The 23,881-nt window shown below is 45.8% G+C and overlaps 1 long non-coding RNA gene across 6 annotated transcripts in view; it reads right to left on the bottom strand.

The window, feature by feature from the left end:
- Positions 1–23,881, bottom strand: part of LOC146544808 (uncharacterized) — a 95,862-nt gene that overhangs the window by 61,961 nt on the left and 10,020 nt on the right. For 5 of the 6 annotated variants that reach the window (XR_014882746.1, XR_014882741.1, XR_014882743.1 and 2 more), the window contains 2 exons: positions 19,061–19,211; positions 14,671–14,791 (listed from right to left, as the gene is read on the bottom strand). This is a non-coding gene — a long non-coding RNA (uncharacterized LOC146544808). Of the gene's footprint in view, positions 1–5,326; positions 5,509–14,670; positions 14,792–19,060; positions 19,212–23,881 lie in introns of all 6 variants that reach the window. The other variant, XR_014882742.1, reaches the window with a different exon arrangement.

Here is a 23,881-nt window from a genome sequence, read left to right as displayed (position 1 = left end):
CATGCCATCAACCTGAGCTTGAATATTCATATTGCCTCCAACCTCTGTAGGCAGCAGACATCTCAGAGACCTGCTCAGGAGATCCTAGTTTATAAGTGTGATTCTCAACTATCCCATATTAAACACAATAGCTTACTCCAATGCAAGCAACCTTACTTTCCACAGGTACCCAGAGATATGAGAGACAGGGAAATAGACTGCCGCTCCAGTAGGATGTTTCAGCCACAGCCAGTCTCTCAATGGCTAAGTTAAATGGAACTAAAAGCAACAAGAAAGCCTGTTTGGAGACAAGAGGTGTTGGAGGCTACAGACTGTGGGTCAATGTCCTCTTGGTGCTGTGGCTTTCAGAGACACAATATTATTTGACCTATCTGAAAACTCTATCCAGTGTGGCCCATTTCTACTGGAAAACATGGGAAATGAGAAACAAAATAAGACAGAAAACTGGTTTTTTTAGGGACATGGTTTAGTGAGCATGGTGGTGAAGGGTTGTTGGTTGGGCTGGATGATCTTAATGATCTTTCCAACCTTGATTCACTGTTTTTCAAGCTCACAGTCTCCTACAGTGTAACAAGCATTTAAACTTATTCCTTGTAAATCTCCCGTGATTCTAATTTGACCATTGCCAGAGTAGGGGAAAAAGAAGGATGACAGGGACTTTTTAATCAAATTTGGAGAATGGTTCTGGTACCTGTAGAACCAGAATTAAAGGTGGTCTGATATCCCGTATGTTACTGTCTTTAGCTCTGAAGTCACTATTCCAGTCACTGCTTAGAACACTAAAACTGTGTCATTAAATCATCTCACAGCTCTCTGGGGGACAGTAAAGACTCAGGATAGCCTCTAGATATTACTGCGCAATTTAGCTGTGTTTAAATCCCCTTAGCTGAGAAATATGATGAAAATGTATTTAGGAGACCAGTGACCAGCAATACAGCTTCTATTCTTGACAGGTGCTCAAGCCCAACTTTCCATTCATAGCAATTACTGAAAACTTGGACCTCATAATCTATCCAAGGCTCTTAAGAGCTTAATATTTGCTGTTCTTCCAGCATGGAAATGCAAAGTTTAAGTATAAAACCTGCCTTGAAAAGTTCTGTGCTATCCAATCAGCCAGTAAATTTCGTACAGATGATAGCGCACTGATCCTGGCATAATCCAATGTTTCATAAATGTCTTAAAAGATTAAGGCAGCATTTTCTGCCCAAGTGACAGAAGAGATTCGCATCTCTGCAGAGTAAACACTGGCAACAGTATTGCATAAGAGCCAGCAATTTTGCTAAAATTCTCCTCTATGCTTCCTTACAAGGGCAATTACATAATCAGAAACCTTCATCTATCAAAAGCAATCCCACTCACTAAACAAGATGCTCTACTAAATGCACAAGCACACACCAAATAGGAAGAAAGGGAAGGTAGCTGAGCTGCATCGCCTGACTGACTTTGAAAGAGAATTTAACTTGTTAATGACTCAGCCTTGCTTTTTTTTCCCTTTTGTTCAATATCCAGCTGCAGTGCTGGGAGCGTGAGTCTGGTAGTAACAACATCCTTTGCGCCTGTAACTTGCAAGGTTCTGTGCTGACACAGTTCATAGAATGATAGAATCATAAAACCATTAAGGTTGGAAAAGATCACTAAAATCATTCAGCCCCACCCAACCCCACTGTGGCCACTAACCATGGCCTTCAGTGCCACATCTCCACATTTTTTAAACACCTCCAGGGACAGTGATTCCATCACCTCCCTGGACAGCCTGTTCCAGTGCTTTACTACTCCTTAGGAAAAGAAATTTTTCCTAATCTCCAAGCAGAATTTCACCTGGCATATCTTGAAGCCATTTTCTCTCATCCTATCACTAGTTACCTGACAGAAGTGTCCAACCCCCACCTCGCATGCCCCATCCTTTGTAAAAGAGAAGAATTGTGCATGCAAAGGAGAAAGGGCAGAGAAGGACTCAGTGACTGAAAGAAGACCTGTGGTGCAGAACCATCAACATAAGCTTGCTTTGCTGAACCTTTGAAGAACTGAAGAATAGCTACACACCATCCTGCTTAGCCACATCCATTAGGGATACAGGATCAGAATTGTTTGAGTTGGAAGGGACCCTCAAAAGCCATCTAGTTCAACTCCCCTGCGATGAACAGGGACACCTACAGCTTGATCAGGGTGCTCAAAGCCTTGTCCTGTCTGACCTAGAATGTCTACAGGGACTAGGCTTCTACCACCTCTTTGAGCAGCCTGTGCCACTGCCTCACCACCCTTATTGTAAAAACTTTCCTTATACCCAATGTAAATCCCCCCTCTTGTAGTTTAAAACCATTTCCCTTTGTTCTATATTGACAGACCCTGCTGAAGAGTCTGTCTCTTTCTTGTAGCCCCCCTTTAGATACTGGAAATCTGCTATCAGGACTCCCTGGAGCCTTCTGCTGCTCCCTCTTCCAGAGGGTCGTCTTTTCTAGCTTCTTGCAAGTCTCAACAGCAGCCAATAGTAACCACAGATTAAAGTCAGTGCAGACAGTAGTGGGTATCTGGATGTGAAATTGTCATCTACACTCTGTGCCATCCATGGAGAGACATCAACTAGGATAAGTTCTCCCAGGCATCATTCTGCCTCAGAGACGCTCAGGATTCCCATCTGGGTTTGGGTTGGACTTTACAACTCAGTTCTTACTGCCTTGTCATAGCGCTTCTGGCAGGGAAATTAAGGGACAGAAGGGCTGGATTTATAGCAGATAGTCTCCACTTAGGCATCTGAGTGAGGTAAGTAATCCACTGAAGTACCTACCCTCAGCAGGAGAAACCTCCCCAGCTGCTGCTAAAGAAAGAGCAGGAAAAAATATTTTCCTGCTGAAATCAGGCAAGTTAACTGCACAGAGAGGGCATTTTTGGCAGAGTTCCTCTAAGAGAGAACAAGATAACATGATAAGTGGATGAAGGCAAGTGGGAAGCAAAGAGAAGGAGACTGCAACAGCAAAGTCACTTGGGGAGAAGATCAGAGTGTGAGACAGCTCAGGACAGTTATGGGCTGGAAAGGGAAATGACACAAGGAGAAAGAGCTGGAACAAGGAAGAAAAAGGACAGGGAGAGAGGGGCAGGGGTGAGCGTCTCCAGGGAGTGCTTGCCTGGGCCAGATCTGGGAGAGTCCTGAGGTACAACGCAGCTGTGACCTGACAAAGTTTCTGGGCCTTCTATGGGGACTATCTCCCCTGCAGAGCAAAAACATGAAACCAGATGCTTTTACTCAGACCTTTATTTCTGAAAAGATCCCCACTCTGTATTCAGGCCCAGTAGTGATCTGAAAGTCCCATGTTTTCTTTCACCACCATTTCTTCAACTTCCTTTCAGACCCCTTACGTTTCAAAGCTGAAAGGATGGAACATCCCCATTGCCACCACTCACTCAAATGAATTCTCCTCTTGTAAATAAATTCCTGCCTCTGAAGCTTCAGCTGATTCCCCTGAGTAACAAAAATGTTTTTTACAATAAAGGTAGTGAAACACTGGCACAGGTTGCCTAGAGAGCTGGCAGATGCCCCATCTCCCTGAAGACATGTAGGATCAGGCTGGATGGGGCTATGATCAACTGATCTAGCTGTAGGTGTCCCCATTCACTGCAGGGGAGTTGAACTAGATGGCCTTTAAGAGTCTCTTCATGCTCAAACGATTCTATGATTCTATCATAATTATTTTTTCAGAGCCTGGAAGTTTTTAAAGATCTTTAGAGACTTCTCTGCAGTAATAAGTAGTGCAATCACTGCATTGTATTTCCATTAGTCAGGGCACTTGAGAGAGGCCTCTATCTAGCAAATGGTATTTGCAAAAGGGGTAAGAATTTTGGTATTCAGATCTTTAGTCCTTCGCCTGACTTGGCTGCAATAGGTAATGGCTTCAAAGGCATGGATGAGCAAAGGGGGAACCGTCAGGGGGAACATTCACATTACAAGAAAGCAGGGCAGTATTTGCTTTGTATCTCCAGCAAATTACCTACTGACTGTGATATGCATGGTCTATTTCTGTATCTGATCACAAAAAGTTCTGAAAAGATGGCTCAGATGTTTTTTTGCCACTTGTAGTGGAAAGCTGGAAACACACTGTGAGGAAGAGTGTAAACACAAGGCAATTGTCTGACTAATTTTTTGACATACGTTCACGCAGGTGGTCGTGCAGTGAATAGACTCACTGAAAATATGTTTCAAAGCCATGCATGAGATTGGTTGCAGGAAACAAAGTTTTTTATTGGAAAGCATTAATGCTGGAACTGAAAACCTGTTGTGCTCTGCCCATGGGAATGCTGCAGCTTATCTGCCCAACAATGAGAAAGCAACCTAGCCGTGGCTGCAAGCCAGAAAACAGCAGCAAGAGTAATTAGTAGAGCTCACAAAAAAAAAAAAAAAAAAAAAAAAAAAAAAAAAAGAGAGAGAGAGAGAGAAAGCTGGGGAACAAGCAATTTATTCCATACTCAGAGGACAGACCTGTTCTAGGAAGCCACTTCTAAATGTTCTAGGATGAGAGAAAACAAGGAAACAAGGCTTTTAAGATCATTTAGTCTTTGCAAATGATGCCCTGCAATTTTGTTTCCAGGCCATAGGAAGGTACAACATGGGTTATGGTGACAAACAGGGGCTCCCTTCCATCCTTCTGAGTCCCAGCAGGGTAAACACGATGGTGGTAGAGCCTGTGCCAATCAGAAATAAAAATACATGGAAAACTGCTGATGTTGCTGCCAAGGAGATTGAAGAGCTGAACTAAGTTAGAGAAGGTCATTTCCAGAGTGCTTGAAAACTGCCTTCAAATTATCCGGTCAAATGAGCGTTCAATAAGCAGAGATTCCTTTTGGGCCTTCAGGGGAATCCAGACAAGAGGTTTATTCAGCTGTTGGGTGATGACTAAAACTTTCTGAATCACGCGAGGGATAAATTATTGCTGCAAACCAAAGATTCAGCAGGCCTGAAGGGCAGGCTTGGAGGAAACCAGAGTATGAGCTGGGACAGGGTCCTCCCGAGCTCTCTGGGGAAGCTGATTGCAAAAAGAGGGTTTTTTGCTTGGGTTCATTTTCAGCCAGTTTTCCTATGTGACTAGGAAATCCCCTTATGCAGTCACTGTGCATATCTGTTCCTCTCCCCCTGCCCAATAATTTTCACCCCAGGATTCACAGAAGTACAAAGAATGGTTGTCCTGTAGATGCTGTGAAAATTGATTGGCAAATAGAGCACAGTGAGTGGGATCAAAGTGTTTGAGCAAAGTGCCATGGGATCACAGTCCCTCTGCCCTCTCTATATTTATAAGGTAGACGGCCAGTCTCTGTCTAAAAGCTGGAGGATACTCACCCTCAAACACACATCAGGTTGTGGAGATGGCCAGGAGATGGAAGCCATTCCCATCTTGTGAGTACTCTCTATGCCCATTGTCAGCCAGGACTAAAGCTGTACTGAGACCCTATTGAGCAGACCACAGCTGTGCACACAGAAGGGATCTGGAGGGTCTCTGTAGTCTGTAGTCTGGCAGAGAACTATCAGAGGAGACAGAAGTAAGGTATTAGTAAGGTTAATGACATTTCATTAGATGAAGGGCTACACAAATAACATGTACCCATGGCATGAAGGGGAGCAAGTCAACAAGATCCCAGAACATCTGTGTGCACCATCTCAGGACACCTGAGCTGGGAGATAAAGGTCAGAGGGTAAATCCTGGTAGCTCACTGACAGGATGGAGAGAGCCAACAGAAGCAGATCCTCCAGGGGACAAAAAAAAAAAAAAAGAAAAAAGAAAAAAGCATATAAAACCAGCAAGTTGTCATCCACCAAGGAGGATCCCAAAAGATTGAATGTGACTCAGTAGATAGCATTCCTTGCATCCACAGTGTTGCAGGGAATCCAAGACAGACAGGTTGGATACTGATGTTTCAGTGCTGAATTGGTAGGTACGCATTTCTTAGTGCTTATACAACCATAGAATTGTTTGAGTCGGCAGGGACCTTTAAAGGTTATCTAGTACAACTCCCCTTCACTAACAGGGGTCATCTACAGCTAGACTGGGGTGCTCAGAGCTCGGTCCAGCCTGATCTTGAATGTCTCCAAAGATGACACCTTCCTGTAGTAGTTCTCTATCTGTGCAGAGGTACTATTGAATTCCAAAAGGCAAAAGCAGCAGAAGTGTGAATGCAACGAGTGATAACAGTTTTGGGTTTTGTTTAGTTTTAAAATTAAACCATCTTCCTCTCAACAAGGTCTCATATTATGCATTATAATGTTGTCACAAGACCATTTCCTACAGCCATAACTACTGTTTGCTTCTTCATCTTCTCCCTGAGCACTCTGGGGAAGAGAATGTCTGCCTTCTTCATAGCCTTCGCATAAACAGTGGAAGAAAGAATCTATATACCCTTGAGCATCTGCTTTTCCAAAATGGTCAAACCCACCTCCCTCAGCCTCTCCTCATGTGTTTTGTGCTCTCCACTGGACTTGGACCAATTTGTTGGTCTCTCTTTTACTGGAAGACTCAAAACTGAACACAATGCTTCAGTTTCAGATTGGTTATTAGGAGAAAATTCTTCTCAGAAAGAGAAGCATTGGAACAGGCTGCCCAGGGAAGTGGTAGAGTCACTGTCCCTGGAGGCATTCTAGAAAAGGTTAGATAGGGCCCTGGGAATAGTTTAGTGGGCATGGTGGTGATGGGTCAATGGTTGGACTAGATGATGTTACCAGTCTTTTCCAACTTTAATGAAATGATTCTATATTCCAAATCTATTATTCTGATTCTATAAAATAGAGGAGAATTACCACTTCCCTTAGCCTGCTGGCTTTGCAAGGGATGTGCTGGCACACATATGCTTCTTGCAAGAGAACACCAGCTCCCATTAAGTCCAGTAATGGATGAATCAAAGCCATCTCAGAAAAGCTAGATAGTCCTGCTTTCCCTTCCTGTAACATGCCTTTGGAAATCTCATCTGAGAATGAGCCCATGAATATATCTTGTTTCCTGACAAATTCCTGACTTTGAGCAACAAGAACAAGCATTTGTACCTTTGACAGAAAATCTTTATGTATTTGTTGTTGTGAACTAACATTCCTTACTCTATTTTGATTTCTGTGTCCACATTACACTGCCTGTAAATGGTCTCGCACAACATCATGTCTGCTGAGCAAAGCAGATTAGGAGCAAACATAGGAGAAATAAACAATAGATGGCTCCTGCCAGCTTGGAGATGAAAGGGTGCATTTAAATCATTAAGAAAATAAGACTTTGTTGTTGTTGTTGTTCTAAAGCAGGAGCTCAGATCAGCTTTTAATTACTTCCTCATCCCTACAGTCTCCATTAGCCTGTTATTCCCTGGCTGACAGAGCTCGTCATAGTCCAGAAGTGAGAGCTGTGAGACAGGACGCCTGGGTTGCCTCCTGAAGTCTGCCCCTGACCTGCTGTGGGAAACACACCTCAGCCCGGCTCCTGATGGGTTGTGTTTGCAGATTTTGAGACCAGCCCAAGTGGTGGTTTTGTGCAGTATGCGTCACTGCAGCTGTGGTTTCCACTGCACTTATCATTATGGCACTATAATGCTTCCTTGTCTTATAGAAGTGTCAGGAAGATTAGTTGATGTTTGCTCAGCACTGGACAGATGTGAGGAGAGGGGAAAGGTCCCCTGCCAGCTCTTCCTTCTCACTGAACAAATGTAATTCTCTCTCATGATGTTTTCAAGCTCTGCCAGGATCCCTCTGCTTGCCTTTACCTCCTCATTGTGACCCTTGCAGACCAAGGTCCCAGAGCACAGCTTCTCCACTCAGCACATCTGGGACTTTCCCACAGGAGATATTGAGGCTCTTAAAAAGCCCTTCTTCTTTTTCAGATTCGCTCTGGACAAACTGGGAAGCATCCTCCTCCACTTTGTGTTTCTCCTCACTCTAATCCTTTCTCTACATGGCCCAAGGAGAGAATGCACTGCTCTGCTCCAAGCTGCCTCTTGAAGTAAAATGTGCCCATTAAAAGGGTCAGGTTGGATATTAGGAAGAATGTCTTCTCAGAAAGAGTGGTGAGGCATTGGAACAGGTGGCCCAAGAAGGTGATGGAGTCACCATCCCTGGAAGGTTTCAAGAAATGTGTAGATGTGGCACTGAGGGACATGGCTTAGTGGGCATGGTTGTGATGAGTTTACACTTGGACTGGATGATCTTATCGGTCTTTCCAACCTTCATGATTCTATGATTATATAATTCTACAATTTTCCCAGACCAACACTGTCACAGTGCAGTTCTAATTAGACCCATGGGTATGATTCACCACAAAGGCAGAAAAGAAGCAGCCAAGCATCTTCGGGAGTGTGCTGAATTATCATTCAAGGAACAAAGGAAGAAATCTCTCCCTCTTTGCTGCCTGGAGGTAAGCGTTGCAATGAATTTATCCCCAGGAAAGACAGTCAGGTTAGTTCTGAATTACCTCTGCTTTCCCACAGAGCCTAATACCTGCAAAAATCTCTGTTGCTCCAGCTGAACTTGCTGATACTGGGACTGTGGCAGGTCTCTGGGCTCTGCTTTGTCAGCCCAGCACAGCTGCAGGGCAAGAGCACTCCAACAGTAGAGGGTAAAAAAGGGAAACAGTGTCATCAGCATCACTTCAGGAGAGCAGAACACACCTGGCTGCAGTGGAGAAAAGGGGTGGAATAAATGCATTTACTTCCAGCTGTAAGCTGAATTCTGTGAACAGCAGTTGAATCGATGCCAACCTTAGAACAGACATGTTGCAGGAAAAAAAAGCAACCCACCAGCAGAAATCCTCTCAGCAAAGCATCTCCTCAGTCCCCACTGGGGAGGATTTCATAAGGCCTTGTCCCACAGAATTTTTTCTAAACCTTAACCCTTAAAATAACCAAAAAGAGAACAGCTAGGAGAAAGAAATCTCAGCAGCTCATGGGACATGTATCTGGCCACATTTTCAAACAGTCATGACAACCTTTGTGTGAAATCCCTGCAAGGCTGCTCCAGCCATCAGCAGCCTCTCCATTCCAGAGAGTCATTTGTGCCAAGCTGCCAGCTTTGATAGAGGCTGAGAGTACAAGACCTGGAGGCAGTGGGTCAAGACACGTCCATCTCTTAGAATCACAGTATCACTGAGGTTGGAAAAGGTCTCTAAGATCCACCTTGTACAACTGTCCACCTTACCACCAATGATACCCAGTAAGCCATGTTCCTTAATACCACATCTATACTTTCATTGAGCACATCCAGGGATGGTGACTCAACCATCTCCCTGGGCAGCCCATTCCAGCACCTGACCACTCAAAGAAGTTTTTCCTAAAATCAATCTTGAACCTCCCCTGGCGCAACTTGAGGCCATTCCCTCTCATCATGTCGCTGTTAGCCAGGAGAAGAGGCTGACTCCCACCTCATCACGATCTCCTTTCACAGAGTTGTAAAGGGCAGTAATGTCTCCTGTGAGCCTCCTCTTCTCCAGAATAAACAAGCCCAGTTCCCTCAGTTGCTCCTTATAAGACTTGTGCTCCAATCTCCTCACCAGCTCTTGTGGTTAGAGATAAGACTGTTGGTATTGCAAAGGCCAAAATCACAAAATGGGTGAGGTTGGGAAAGACCTCTGGGTCCATCTGCTCCAACCTTTCTTAAGCAGGAACACCTACAGCAGAGTGCCCAGGACCACATCCAAGTGACCTCTAAAGATCTCTAAGAAGGAGACCCCATCACCTCTCTGGGCAACATATGCCACTGCTCCCACACGGTAACTAAGTGCTTCCTGTTGCTCAGACTGAACCCAAATCCATTCACCAGTCTCAGCAGCACAGCCAAGTGGAGCAGCAAGTCAAGCTTCTACTTTGAGAAGGAAAAGCATTTTTGCAATACACCATGGTGCCTGGCCAGGTTCTGCTAGTCAGCATGGGAGTGGTTGCCATGGTAGTAGGAAAATCTCTGAGCTGATTAGGATTAAGTGTTGATTTCCCAAAGACCAAACACTCTTCACTGAGCACTCCTCTGGTGTTTTTGCTGGGCCATGCTCTGCTCAGTATGTGCATGTGGGAGTGCAAAGGGACACACAAGTTGCCTCCTTTCAAGCATCTCTTTTGCTCAGCAGTCTGTCACTGGCTCAAACTCAAAATTTGACAGATGTAATGACAGTCCCCTCATTTTAGTTTCTAATTCTCCCCATATTTATTTGCTAGAGAAGCAGAGATCTGAATGGAATTTGTTGCTCAGAGAGATTGTGGAGTCTCCTTTGAGATCTTCAAAAGCCACCTGGATACAACCTGCTCTGGACAACCTGCTCTGGGTGCCTTTGCTTGAGCAGATGGGCCTAGAGGTCCCTTCCAACCTCAATCATCCTTTGATCCTATGATTTTGCAAGCAACATTGCTGTCCACATAATAAAGCCACAAGGGTTCTCAAATGACTCTAGCAAGGAGGGTCTATAACCAGCTGCTGTTTCTCAGAGTCATGGGGCTTAAGACACATCGGGTATACAATGATAAGCAATCTGCCTTCTTGCAAAACTCAGCACTAATCATCTCTGCCAAGCCTTTGAGCAATATTTTGCTGCCTTGATGAAATGATCTCCAGCCATGGAGAACCTACTGTCCACCAGCTATCCCAAGTGGGCTGAAAACCTCCACTTGTTAAAAACAGGAGGGCATCCAGCTGAGTGTTTCGAACCTCAGCTCCATATGGCTGGACACAGTTGGGTTTTCTCAGTGTGGCTGTAACATTGTTTACTCCCTGGCATCTCTTTGCATTGACCTCATCCAGGTCAGCTCCTTCGCTTCTGTACTTCACCATTGCTCTGGGCCACACAGAACACAGCTGTGCCCGGTCATTCCCAGTGGCTGAAAAGAACGTTGCTCTGTCCCCTGTTCTGATCACTTTGATTTCGCTCAAGGCCATATGTTATGAGATTGTTCCACTTTGCACTGCACTGGTGCAGTCACCTCTGAGACTAAGACCTTACCCTCAGTAATCTTGAGCATCTCCATGACCGTGTTCTCTCCGCTCTGGTTATCTCATCAGTGCTGCTTTTCGATTTAAATCAAACCTCCTCCCTAGTGTTCAGTGCTGTCACAGAAGCCACCTTGCCTTTCCACAGCCGATTTTGTTGACATCCAAGATATAGCAGCTCCTGCCAGGTGGGACACAGCAGGATCCCAGAGCAGTGGGAAAGTCACAGAGGTGATCCACACTGCCTGGGCTGCAGCTGTATCTCGAGAGAAGGAAAGCTAGCGTGTGAGATCTGACAGGCTCATAACAAACCCAGCTGGCTGGCACACACACCTAGCCCAAAACACCCCAGGCCATCACCCTCCCACCCTCCTGATGCCATCACACCCCTCTACATTTAATTAAAAAGGGATTAAAGCAGGCTGCAGGGACGTGGGCGATGCTGAGGTCAGGGGGTGCCTTCAGAACAGATGCCAAGCCCTGCAGCTGGTGCTGTGACACTGGGCTATCTGCTGGCGATGCTGACTTCTCCAGGGTTTGGGCAGGTCTCATCTGAGACCAAGGCAAAGCATCCAGGCTGTTTTTCTCTTGTAGAGCTGCTCTAGGAGGAAATCTGTGAGGCTAGGGCAGGATTAGTGATACAGAAGCCCACAGGGGACACTCATGCCATAGGTAAGGTAGTGGACAATTAGGATCTTGGCACATCTCCAAAGCTTCTGCATCACAGTCGCTATGTGTCACCACCACATTGAAGAAGTTCAGCTCAGGTAAGCAGCTCTGTCACAACCCTGCAGGGCTGTTCCAGCCCCTCCTCTGTTCCCCAAATAGAATTATTTCAGCAAGGAGAGCTCTGAGGCTTTTTCCACCCAGTTAGATTCTTCCCAGATACAGCCTTACAGAAATCTCTGTCTGTGGATGGGGCACAGTGCCAAGGAGTTCCCATCTCACTTCCATGGTTAGCAGCAAGTCACATCTGCAGTGGTATTAACGAGGATTTAAAGTCTTAATATCAGTGAGTTTCACTTTTAAAGGAGTATCATATTCCTTACTTTGAGAAGGACATTTTTCATCTGAGCAGACAACTCCAGGAGCAAAGTCAGTGGTGTAAATGGGAAGATCCCACTATGGAGAATGACAGAGCTCAACAGGAAGGAATAGGGAGAAATAGAAGTACTGTGAAGGTTGGAATTAGCTATCACAGAAATGATTACATGGGTCCCTGTCTGATGCCCACCTCTGAGTGATGGGACATGGTATGTATTGGCAGGAGATGAGATGTCTCAGGCTGGTGGATGGACTGGACCATAGCAATGTCCCCACTGTGAGCCCTCAAGCCTCTCAGGTTGCCTGATTTCACAAAGAACTCATCTGGAGGGCACAAGCTGATCCCTCATCAGCTGCTTAGGTGTTCATCCAGGCCTACAACAAGGGGCCAGTCCCTGCAGGTAGGACAGGCCAATCCATGGCGAGCAAGAGCTCCCCATTTTACCAGTGCCACTCATGCATTTTTGCTTCAGTCTCAAACACTGATCTTCCACAGTGGTTTGGCCTGATGAGCTCAACAAAGCTCCTGCTGGCCTTTTAAGGTTTTTCTGTTAGTTCATTGACCTTACTATCCATTCTGCTCAGGCTCTGACCTCTCTTTTAGGTCATAATAAATGCTCTCAGTCTCATCAGCCTCAGTAATTGCTGCCATCTCTAAAGTTCTGTCATCCAGCCTTGGAAAGTTTTCTCCTTCCACACCTTGCACTTGCCAGAAATCAGCTGATTCAGCACTCTCTGTCTCAGGCAACCTACGCAGCCATCGATGATTGAATTATTTAATGATTAAGCAGGGCCTTAAATCTTTGCAGCACTTAACATGTATTGACTATAATCGGAGCACCTACCTGAGGTAGGTTAGGTTCAGTCTTGCAAACAAACATGCCCACGGCTGCCTCCTGGGTTGAAGGCAGGTCTACCATCCCCATTGCCCACATGCCCAAGGGACCTGCATGTCACTGCCCCACTGTGTTGTAGAATCTGCTGGGACTTCAGAGGTCACAGCACCCAGAAGACCACATCCAGGGCCTGTGTCCATCACAGAATCATAGAGATTGGAAAAGACCTCTTAAGATCATCCAGTCCAGTCATCAACCCATCACATTCACGCCCACTAAATCATGTCCTTCAGTGCCACATCTACCCTCTTCTTGAACAGTGGGACAGTGATGACTCCACCACCTCCCTGGGCAGCCTGTTCCAATGCCTCACCACTCTTTCTGAGAAGAAATTTTAACTAATATCCAACCTGAACATTCCCTGGCACAAGTTAAGGCCATTTCCTCTTATCTTACCATTAGTTACTTGGGAAAAGAGGCTGACCTCCACCTCGCTGTAGCTTCCTCTCAGGGAATTCTAAAGTCTAAGCTTGATTAGGCTTTTCTCCTGCATTTTCTCTGGCCTTGAATGACTTTGTTCCCTGACTCTCTCCTTTCTCCTGCCACCAATGCTGATCAGGATTCACCAAGCTTACAGGCACTTCACAAGCAATGAGGTGCCCATGGGATCCTGTTGGCTTTGCTGATGCAGAACAAACTTGGTTTCCTACCCAAGAAGCCTGGGATCCTGATCCTGAGCAAACCCTTTTCCTCCAATGCACTCACTTTTCACCTCAGAAAGGATAAAGGAAAATGCAACCTTGTGTCCTGAAGGTTCCCAACTGTTAACCAAGGCAGGCATCACCATAGAATCATAGAATGTCTTAGGTTGGAAGAGATCTTAAAGATCATCTAGTTCCAACCCCTTGTCTGCAGGCAGGGTTGACACTCACCAGATCAAGCTATCCAGGGCTCCATCCAACCTGGCCTTGAATACCTCCAAGAATGGGGCATCCACAACTTCTCTGGGCAACCTGTTCTAGTGCCTCACCACTCTCTGAGTAAAGAATTTCTTCCTAACATCTAATCACTTAGATCTTGCAATTGGCCTTGTTGAACCTCATTTGGTTCACGTGGTCCCCCTTTTCAAGCCTGTCCATGTCCCTCTGGATGGTGTGGTGTCTCTTTCTCCTCTTTCACCAACAAGTTCAGGATTCCCCAACACAAGGACAGACACCCTAGATGTATGTGACAACATTTTACTTCCTGCCCCCAGAAGGTTTTAGTTCCTATCCAAGTCCATCAAGCAGCTCATGCCCTTCCCCTGTCTCCCTGTCTGAGGCTTCAGGTAATGAGACTTGAGAGATGCTTGATGGAAAGGACCTGGCAGCAGAAAGGCACCCTGCAGATCTGCAGTGGTGTGAAGCAGCCATGCAGAAGAGAGCTTAATGTGAACAACCTTTCCCAGGAAAGATCAACAGAGTCAGGGTCCCTCTGCTCCAGCCATGTGGTGCCTGCAACAGCAAGCTATGGGCTTGAGCCAAAAGCATCAGTGTGCAGGTTGCAAAGGCTTCTCCACAGCGTTTGACAGTACCCTTCGTGTGTCCTACATCTCACACTGCTGAGCACAGGGCTCTTGCCTACCCTGTGGCTACAACGTTTGCTTGCTTTTTTAAAAGCAGCGCTAAAGGGAGAAGAGAGACTTCCACCCTCACCATGAAATTTACCCCTGAAAATCCCAAGTCCCGAGGAACTTGTAAGCTAACACTTTACCTCTGGGTTAAAAACCATCCCATATATTAGTAGGATTTTTTTTTTCCTTTCCTGAATATGTGCTGATCTCATTCATCTTGGGAAAAGCACTGGGTGTTCTCATCCAGGCTATACCTGGCAAGCTGCACACGCTGTGGCAGAGGGAGCGAACTTCTGAGCAGGCTCTGCAGTGGTGCTGCTGGGCTCCTTCTGCTTTCCTTCTGGAGCAAGAGCGTGGCTTCTTCACCCGGTGTTCCTGGGAGAGATGAAGGGTAAGTCAGCGAATCAGCTCCGCGCACCGCGAGCATCCCCTGCTTTATTCCATTGGGTCGGGATTTATCAGCAGCCGGGCAAGAAGAGTCTGCAGGGCTTCCTCCCCCAGTCTCCTACACAGGGAGAAAACAAGCGAGTGCTTTTTCATGTGCCGTATGCAGGCAGGTTGCGAGCTGTGCTCAGAGAATAAATCAATGGGGAACGTTCCTGCTGCTATTTTAAACACTGAGAGAAACCACTAGCTAGCAATACCAAATTGCTGCATCAAGCCAAGAGCAGCAGCAGACGGATCAGCTGCCCCTATAGCAGGGAACCCCCGCACTGCCGCCTGCACCGATGCGTGGGCTGCGTGGCTGCTTTGCTGTGTCGGTGCATTTGCTCACGGTGACATCGCAGTGATATGTCGGCTGCTGGATGCCCTGGTGCTTCATTTCAGTGCCGAGGTTAAACAAGAGTCGCAGCTGAGCTGCTCAAAGGGATCTGCACTGCTGCTCATGTGAGTGCTGCATGCCTGGCTCCAAGGGGGGATGCAGCTCTCGCAGGGGGGGCTGCTGAAAACTGTCTCTGTCCGGAGCCACTGGAGTTGCTTATCCAGGAGAGGATGGGAAAAGGGCACACTGCATCCGCTGGGTGCTGCTGGAGGCAGTGTGTGAGATGAAAGGTGGCATCTGAGAATACAGCACAGCAACTCCTTGCATAAAAATAATGGATATTGCAGATCTGGCTGCTGCAGGAAATGTTCCCTCTGGAAATTGTAGCATACGGAATGAGAAAAGCAATTATGTGGGTTCTGCTGCAGCTCTTTTTTATGGGGTTAATGTGGGGAGAGGATGTTTGCTGGCAGTTAAATGAGGCAGCCTGGGAAGCCAGGTAAGAGGCGGAATTAGCAGATCAGGCTGCTGTTCGGAAATGTTATCTTCATCTCACAGCATCACACAGATCAATTTGATCTTGTCTTATTAAAAAAAATAAAATAAAATAAAACAAATTCAGATATGGTACCCATTTTGAAAAGCCCATAAAGCACGGTGATGAGCACCACTGAATCCAGTGCTGGTTGAATGCCAGGCCCTTTACAGAAATGATGTTTATACAAGCAAAACTGCTCTTGGAGGAAAAGGCTCAGTTACAGGGAGGTTTTTAGTGCATGAACTGGGGAGAAGAGGGATGAGAAGAGGTGAGAAATGCTCTCTGTACCCCAAGGCTGACTGCAGCTGGTCAAATATAATGGTTTATCACAGCTGTGATGCCAGGCATAATGCAGGGCTGTGCTTTTAAAAACAGAAGCCCAGCTGGGTTTAACATGACAATTATTCCTGGTGCTGTTGGTGCTCACCATCTCACACGTCTCATAGCTAAAACTGCAGCTTGTTTCTAAAAATCCAGTGTTGGATGCCCAGTGCCACTATTGATGGATGTAGGATTGATGCTTCCATTGTCTATGAATGGAGGGCTCAATCCTGCGTGGTCATTACACGCTACAGGGCTGGCACAGCCTTTCCTTCCCTTCTCACTGCCTTCCCTAGCACACACAGTAGTGATGGGTGGACAGCTGAACTAGATGATCTCATTGGTCTTTTCCAACCTTAATGATTCTGATTCCATGATTCTATATCAGTCCTTGTCCTTTGGGATGAATGTTGAGGAAATGAGGCCTCCAGCATGTTGTCTGAGGTCTGATCTCCAGGGAACAGGGTGGTCTAAGCTAACTGCAGTGACATGCTAAGCTAACTCCCAGAGGACAAGATACTTGTGCTAAATGCATCAGGACTGACCAGCACCAAAATATTCAGCAGTGGAAGGGCACTTATTCTGCGGCAGTAGCAGCCTGTCCCAGATTGCTACAGTTTTTACTTTTACTACATTTTTTTTCCCACTAAATTCACAGTCTGGATTTTTTTTTTTTGTTTAATGTTGCTAAATTAAAGGGTCCTCTGTACTGAACAACCATATTAAAATGAGCCTTATCGCTCTCTAAAAGTCCACGAAAGGAGGTTGTGGGGAAGTGGGGGTTGGCATCTTCTCCCAGGTAACTAGAAATAGACAAAAGGGAATGGCCTCAAGTTGCACCAGGGGATGTTAGATTGTTGGATATTAGGAAAAACTTCTCTAAAAGAGTGGTCGGGTGCTAGAACAGGCTACCCAGGGAGGTGGTGGAGTCACTGCCCCTGGAGGTGTTTACAAAAAGGATAGATGTGCACTGAGGGACATGGCTTAGAGCAGTCACTGGCATGAGTTGATGGCTGGACAATATGATCTTTTGGTCTTTCCCAACCTCAATGATTCTAGTTATGATTCTATTAGGCCTCACATTTGAAACCAAAGGAGTTGAGTGCTACAGGCACTTGTAGCAGTGGTTCTGATGATTTTAGCCTTTCAGATTACAAGAATTGAGCTCAGAATAACATCATTATTGCTGGAAAGGCTAGAGGAACAGTGGTAGGAGAGTAAGATTGGTACACAAGGGAAAACTTGCAGCTCTCCAGCTTGCAGGAGCCATTCCTGGTGTGTTTTTCTCTCAGTTTTCATCTGAGATAGAAATGGAGATGCAGAAGGGCTGTCCTTCGCAGCACCAGGCATGCAGACAATTCATCAATTCATCAAGCAGTGCTTGGGAGGAGGTTCCAGCTAACATCTTGGTGTTCCTGCCATTTTTTTTTCTTGAAAACTTAATGATGATTCTTTCTGAACATCCAGAAGCACTTTTGTTCTCTGTAGGTGACAGAGCACTGGCATAGATTGCCCAGTGAGGCTGCGGGGTTTCCCGTTGGAGATCTTCAAAAGCTGCCTGGACACGGTCCTGGCACCCTGCTCTGAGTGTCTCTGCTTGAGCAGAGGTTGGACCAGATAGACTAAGAGGGCCCTTCCAATTTCAGTCATTTTGAGCCTGTGATAGATGATCTGGATGACAGTGAATCTCTTCTACCTCTGAAGCATAGTCACAGCTTTGATTAACAGGGATTGGAACCCTACACCTAATCTGCCATGGAAGTGGTTATCATGTTTTGGCCCTGCCATTCACCCATCTTCCCACTCTGATATATTCTGGCTGCAAAAAGTGATCAAGCACCAAAAACAAACTTATCTTGGATTCACTGCTTTCCTGGACTGATACCCACTGAATACCCCTATTTACCCTGAAATCTTTGGCAAGTTGCTTTCAGATGGATCCAAACACCAAATAATCTAAACTAGGTGAGGGCAAACATTTCCAGCATCCCAGAGCAACGGGAATTAGCACACATGCACAACAAACACCTTGCTAGCAGCTGCACGCATGCAAGAAAACACTAACCTGAACAGCAGCCAGACCATTTTTTTTCTATGCTAATGCACCATTCTTGAGCAATTTTTCCAGCACATCCCACGCAAACAGGTTTTCCTTGATCGCCACACAGCAGCATTTGCCAGGTTTTCTTTTTCTAATTGTAAAGGCTCAGAGGACTCTCATGTACCACTTGGTGTCTCTGCTCTGGCTGAGCAATGGGAGTGATGTAGCCTCAGGGGGCTCAGGGATCAAAATCTGGCGCTGAACCAGTGCAGGTTTCATTGACCCTATCTGATGTGATCAGTTCTGTCAAAGTCAAAGAATCACAAAAGGGCTGAGGACGGAAGGGACATATGAAGGTCATCTGGCCCAAGCCCTGCTAATTTACAGCAGGTTACTCAAGTCAAGATCCCAACATTCCACAGAGGTCTCAGACCTTCAGCTTGGTACATACATAAAGGTCTACTAATGTGTCCTCCCTGTTCTCATCACAGGAATAGCCGCCCCAGGAAGGGCATCTTGATTCTTTGAAGTTGACATACACTGTAGAAACTGTGTTGATGCTCAGGTTCACTCAACATCAGCTATTAGTCCACGGGATAGTTTGCTGGTTTAGCTAAGATCTTGGTGATCAAAGGGCAAGGAGGAAGCACGGACAGTGTCTTTAAGGTTCTGGGTATAACTGAAGTCCCACATATTTCCCAACTGGCTCAATGTAGCCATTCTGAATGTGAGGCACTGTGAAAACAGAGTTTTTAAGGTTTTATTTAACCCAATTTATCAACTTCAATCATGTGATGGTACCTCAGGAACAGTTAGGATGCCAGCACACAACCTCAATTTGCCTTCAACCCCTTCAGCCCACAGGCACACTCCACTCACTAGATCCTTCTTCCTGGCCCTACAAAATCCTCCAGAGCATCTCTCCACCTGCTTATGGGATCTGAGAGCCACGTGCAAGATTCCAGGGAAGGTTCAACCTACCCCAATGTGCAGACTCCAATGGATGCAAACATGGGCTAGGCCACCTCTTCTGTTCGTCTGCCCTTTGGAACCTTTGGCCCAATTTGAAGATCAGGGGAAAAACAGTACTGAATCAAAAGAACGAAATAAAATTTTCCCATGTGGTCTCATTCTGTAAAAAAAGAAAAAGAAAAATTCTAGTTATTCTTTGATCAAATTTGATCACCCTGAAAAGTTCATTAATTTTAACACACACACACACACAAAAAAAAGGTCTAGCTCATATAAAATCTGCTTTCCCCCATTTTTTTAATCCGAATGTGACCTTCAGTTTGCTTGATCATAACAAATCTTTGGCTTTTAACTTCTCTCAGATAAATTAATTTTGAGCCCCAAACAAATAAAGCGAGCAGAAATTGAATATTTCCCTTTATCTGTAATGTGTCATGCTGAATAATGTTTAGAGAAGAAAAGGCTCTGGGGAGACCTGATAGCAACCTTTCAGTATTTGAATGGGGACTATAAGAAGGGGATACACTATAAGAGGTCTTTTGTGACAGGACAAGGGGAAACGTTTCCAAACTAAAGGAGGAGAGACTTGGACATAAGGTAGAAGTTTCTTACATTAAAGGGAACACGTTGCCCAAAAAGGTGGTGGATGCCCGATCCCCTGAGACATTCAAGGTGGGGCTGGAGGGGGCTATGAGCAACATAGCCTAGATGTAGATATCCTTGTTCATTGTATGAAAGGACTAAATGACCCTTAACGGTCCCTTCCAACTCAATTCTACGATTCTACAAAACCTGTTTCATAGTACACTTTTACAAGGGAGAGAAGAGCACAATCTGTAGCTAGGCACAGGCAGAAGGACCAGGATCCTTGTGCAATACTGGAAGCAGACGGATCAGCTTGATGCATCTCTTGTATAGGTTCTTTCAGACCTATTTTGGAGTATTTGACATATTTAGCTAATTGTTAGGCACAAGAGAAGTTTCTGGTTCGGATCACAACCATGTCATTAGCTGGGGACTATTTCATTTGAATCCTGTGTTCACAAACCCTAAGCATCAGGAGTGAAGAAACAGTGGCAGCTGTTAACATACTCCACAGTTCTCATCTAAATATCCCAAGCACTTGAATCTCTCCTCAGCACACAGCATTAGGCTGCAGAGCAGCCCACTATCAGGAAGCTTTGGCAGACATGGCAGGGAGACTGGAAGCTCCTGGCATCTACTTTGACAAGTCCATTGTGCTGAGCAGAACAGTGGCCTCTTCTGCAGCCGGGCAAGAGCTGTGGCTCTCCACACGTTGCACGGGCACAAAGGCCTGTAAGTGAGGGAGCCAGGCCCACGTCGCTTCTTTGTGTGTAGTCTGGGCAGACACATCCAGGTCACTCACTCCAGACAGCATTCACGACCTGCATTTTTGCCATCTTCCAGTTGCCTGGAGGGGAGCTCGGTGCCTTGGCAGCAGATCCATTGCAGTCCCCAGGGTCCTTGGAGCATGGCCGGAGCGTGTGGCAGCTCAGGGACTTGGGATGGGGCCACTATGGCCTGCTTGGATGTGAGATGCCTCACGCACAACCATGGTGCCTTTTGGGTTCATTTGCGCACAAAGCTCATTCCTCACTGGCTGAAGAGACATTCAAGGACAGGATTTAGCTGCAACTCACCCTCTTTCCTTCTTCTTGCTCCCTGTACTACTGGCTTTGGCTGCATATAACTAACTCCTAGGAGGAGGGGATGCAAAAGGGAATGAAGGTCATCCACGGCCAAGTCTATAGTTATCTCTCCCCATGCCTTGGAATACAGTATTCAAACTCTGGGAAGTGTTTGAAAATGGGGTAACTGAGCAGGAAAGGCAGTATTTTGGCAGCTGTGAAAAGGAAAGGCAAGCTTTATCCAAGCTTTATCCATGCCCTGGAGAAAAAGGGAAAGGTTGGCGGAGTATGAGGAAGGAGACTCAGCCATACTTCTTGTTGGGCTAGCAACACAATGGCTTGATGATGGCTTTCACGTTCACAGGGCAGCTCATAGCTCTGTATGCCCCTCCTGTGTTTACCTGTGTGGCATTTGTATGAGATGCCCCTTACACTTTTGAGAAGGAATAAAAAAGCAGGTGATAGTCCATTCTTCTAGGAGATCTTGCCTGTTGTTGGCCAGCTATCTGTCCCAAAAAATACCTTTCTCTGCCACCCCAGAAAGAGAACAAAAAGTAAAGGAACAGTTGAAAAAGATCAACATGCTGCAGCAAACCCGACACCCTCTGCAACATCTGAGAGAGCGGAAACTTTGCTTGCTTTGTTTCTACACAACCGATCAATTGAAAGCAGTCAATGGAACTCAGTGGGTTAGCACGTTCCTGCAGGATGCTGGTGAGGCCAGAGCTGAACATGCACGCTTGACACACGCACACACAGACTGTCTGGTGAGACTTCAAGTCCTCCTGCTAACTCATTTTGATCTCAGTAAGGAAACACCCATTCAGAGCAATCAGCTTGGATGGCAAAAAATGCTGTATAAAAAAATCCTCACAGCATGCTCCCTGGGGACTAGGAGTCTCCTGTGGAGGCATTTCATTGCTCTGACAGTGAAGAAAAACAAACTGTGATATGCTCTGATATGATTAAAAATAATATAATGTCTCATTCTCTTAGTGATGGATAGGGTGTAAACCAGGTCTGAACTTCCCACTCTAGAAACACCACAGGTTCAGTCCAGGGTTAGAATCATAGAATCACAGAATCGTTTGAGGCGTAAGGAACCCTTAAAGGTCATCTAGACCAACTCCCCTGCAATGAACAGGGACATCTACAGGTAGGTTCCTCTCCTCCAGGGCCATCCAACATGTCCTTCTACAGCGCAGTGCCACACATATTCCCGAAACTGAAAACCAGACTTGCCAGGCTGACACTTTATTCGTGGACACAGCTGATGATCATTCCCTCTCAGGCATGTCAAGCTGCCTTTCTCACATTCAGACAAGCTTTTCCAATGAAATTTTGTCTTCCTGCAGCTTCTGCATCTTGTTCTGTTTTATTACCTTCCTCCCTCTTTATTTCTCTTTCATACACTTCCTTTATTCCCTCCTCTAGGGAATAAAGGGTCACACAGGCATGTGTGTTTGATTCTTTTTTCAGGGATCACTCATCTACACAAGCAAATTCAGCATCCTCACTGCTGCTAAGAGCATCATTCTATTCCAGAGCAAATCTTTTGATACCTATTGCCCTACATACTCACTTAGACCTCTCTCTCCCACATCATCCCATGGGTGTTTAATTAGTATTTAAAGGTCAGCTTGGCTAAAACAGTTTTCATAGAATCACAGAATATCCTGAGTTGGAAGGGACCCACAAGGATCATCGTGTCCAACTCCCCCACACCATTCCCTCCAGTCCTGTTGCTGTCACAAGAGAGCAAAGCTTTCTAGTGCAGTTTTAGTGCTGATGATGCTCCAGCTATTGTTGCTATAAGGAAAAAAAAACAAGGCAAAACTGTTCAAGTTTTGAGTTCCTGAAAAATCTATTTAAATCAGCTCAAAAAAAGCAAGGTTAGAACCTGGATGGAAATTCTCTCCAGATCTGATGCTGCAGAGTGGCATCAGTGCAGCATCAGATCTGCATCATGCAGTGCACCTCTGCCAACCAGCATTGTATTTAGTTACCATAGGTGCTGCCTCTCCTCTGCTACCCTTACTACCTGTACCTTTCTTCATAGCACTTACCTGCCCATTGCTTCTGGCCAGAGGATAGAAAAAGGCTCAAAACAAGACAGAAGCTGCCCATGTCCTTATACATGGGACAAAGAGCCATCAGAAGGAGGAAGCTCAGGAGAGAATTTAGGAGGAGGCACCTCAGGGACAACTGAGATCCCAACAGGACAACTGCCAGCCCTGAGAAAGCCTTAAAGTAGACAAGACCACAGAGCACTCAGGAACTTCATCTTCATGCTGTTAAACCTATTCCATAGTCCTCACCCCCTAAAAAAAAAAAAAAGCAAAAAAAAAAAAAAAAAAGCAGCAAACACAATAATAGGTTGTTAAAAGCGGGAAGTGTTCATAGTGTTCATGGGAGACCAGCGTACTCTGCTACACAAGAGCTTCATGTCCTGGACTTCCTTTTGATGTAAATGTGTGAAATGACACATTTAATGCAAGACTAAAGTGTAGCCATGGCAACATGATTATCAAACGGTTGCATATGGAAGTGTAAATCCATATAGGTTTCTGGCTGGTGAGATTAAAATACCCAGAGACAGGGCTCAAGGCTCAGGCTCTCCATGTCCAAAAGGAACCAGCTCCAGCTTTGAGCCTGAGATATTTTCCTGTTTTGCATCCAAATTGTCTCTGTTATACCTCGAGCAATCATCAGACTGTATTCATAGGCTTACCACGTGAGAAAACAGGCTGTACAGCCAACAGCACCATGCTCAGGGCATTCCCCCACCCACGGCACTCATGTGACAGCGATCCGGTGACATCCGAGGGGGAAGAGCAAAACTGGCAGGTTGGCACTCTTACAGACTCCAAGCACTGATCTTCTTGGCTCTTTCTCACAAGCAGGGCACGTTGATCTTCCACAGCCACCAGCTAGGGGCAGAGTTGCAATACTGCAGGTAGGAAAAGTCCATCTCATCTTCTGCCTTCTTTCCTGGGCACCAGGCAGGCACTGGAATAGGTTACTGAGATCTACATCCCTGGAGATCTCCAAAAGCCGCCTGGACATTATCCTGGGCAGACTGCTTGTAGGTGTCCCTTCTTGAGCAGGGGATGAACCAGATGGACCAACTACTTTTAGATTCTGTGATACTTGAGACAGGAGCCTCAGCATCCCTCTGTAC

The sequence above is a fragment of the Meleagris gallopavo genome, chromosome 3 (genome assembly GCF_905368555.1).
Source record: "Meleagris gallopavo chromosome 3, MGAL_WU_HG_1.1, whole genome shotgun sequence".
NCBI lineage: Eukaryota > Metazoa > Chordata > Aves > Galliformes > Phasianidae > Meleagris > Meleagris gallopavo.
Note: the sequence above shows the minus strand (reverse complement) of the source record. Positions and strands in the feature narration are given on the sequence as shown.